This window comes from Nicotiana sylvestris, chromosome 4 (assembly GCF_000393655.2).
Source record: "Nicotiana sylvestris chromosome 4, ASM39365v2, whole genome shotgun sequence".
Classification (NCBI taxonomy): Eukaryota; Viridiplantae; Streptophyta; class Magnoliopsida; order Solanales; family Solanaceae; genus Nicotiana; species Nicotiana sylvestris.
In genome coordinates, this window is record NC_091060.1 from 161404297 (window position 1) to 161406288 (window position 1992).

Genomic DNA, 1992 nt, shown 5'->3' on the forward strand with positions numbered 1-1992 from the left:
ATACGAGCAGTCCGTTTGGCAGTTATGGGCCCAGGCCCAGTGTACACTGTATGGACTGGACCTGGGCCATTCCCTTTCCGATAAGGGCCTGTTAATTCATTTGACTCAGGCCCAACATTTATAAGGCTGAAATGGGAACCGGTGTTATTTCATTCTAACGGTATTGTTGCAATTTATAACGAGGCAGCCTACTAAATGAAGTGAGATTAACTAGCAATGGATAGTTCAGCACTTAACATGCGCTAGAAGATATGCTAACCATAAACATAGCTAAAATTCAAGATATTTCTTACTACACTATCACCCTTTTTATCTACCAACATACATACACAGTATGATATTAAGTTGCCATACATGACGTTCAGTTATACATGATGGCAACCTTCGTTATCCTAATAGAAGATGTGAACTATTATACACAACTTAATGTTCAATATACAGACTATGTATGATTCAAAAAAAACAACTTCAACTCTTCCTTTTTTGTATTCATGTTTCAACTTTCAGCTTACATTGACAGTGTATCAGTGGTGTACCTGGTATTGAGAAAAGCAAAAGAAGAAAGGAATGATCAGTGGAAGCAGTAGCATACATAGCAACAACAGTAACAAGAGAAGCAGCACTCAGCAGCAAACAACCCAGCCGGCAGATGTTCAAAACTAATACAAACCCAGCAAGAAAATCCAATAATAACCAGTAGGAGGAAACAACAACAGATTTAAACCAAGCAGAAGACCAGTGAACTATCAGACCAACAGAAAACCCAAAACAACTCAGCTGAAATAGTGTTCAATCAAGTATTTGCAGCCCAGCAGCATCAAAACAAATACAGGTTAACAGAGAAGGAAACAGATGCAGAAAAGCAGTAGCTTCTGATTGTTATGGTCGACAAAACCAACACACTCTTAACTCTTTATTACTCTGAAACAAACTATCCTCTAAAGGTTGGAAGACCTTTTTTGTTTTTGCTTTTCTTTTCTCTCTTACTTAAAACTGTCCAGCCTCTAAACTTAACTGTCCATCCTTAAACCAATTTTTCCCTAAACCAATTTTTCCCTTTCCTTCCAGAATTAATCCTCTCCAAAAAATCCTCTCGAAAAATTCCCCCCTTAAAAATGTCCTCAATGAGCCTGTTTATAGGCCAGAAATGGCAAGCCCCCCAGGCTGCCTCCCCACTCTGCCCATACCCCTTAAACTAATCAAAATGCCCATGATATTCCTGACAGACTCCCCATACTGCATGCTTTTCTCCTTTTTTAATCAAAGTTATGGGTGTTTAACTTATTTTAATCAACCTCCCCCATGCTATTTAATCGTGTTCCCCACTATTGCATTAGTTTAATCCTATTTCAGTACCCTATTGTCAGCCCAACTTAAACTAAACATTTCTGATCTTTTCAAACCCCCAAACTAACCCTGTTAAACCCTGATTATTACTGTATTACCCCACTGCAGCAGTAGGACATTTTGAACTTCTGAAAGTTCAAATTCTAAGCTGCCCTAAACTGAGTTCTAGTTATTGCATTCCAGTTACAAACTATTCACAGATAATATCAAACAATACGATAAACGACAATGATTCGATCCATCATATGAAGCTATACGAATCAGAATATTTGAACATTCAGTCCTATAAAACTAGTCGACGACATTTATCTAATCGACTATACTAATTATAACATAGAACAATCAGTCGATCAAACAAACAACACAAATAGGGCATCAACTGTCTTTGACAATTTTGCACGACACGGGGAGACTACAGGCATTATCGATTCGACGATATTAATCAAATTGAAATATGTATATCACTATACGTATTCAACCATAAACAGAATAGCAATCGACCGAATAAAAGGTCTTACGGAGATGGAGAACAACTGACAGAAAATCCCAGAAATAAACAAACAAACTAATTAACCAAGCCGATAAACTAAAATAAACTAAAACAAACAACAGAAAAGGAAAAGTGAACTTACTCTGAAAAGCTTA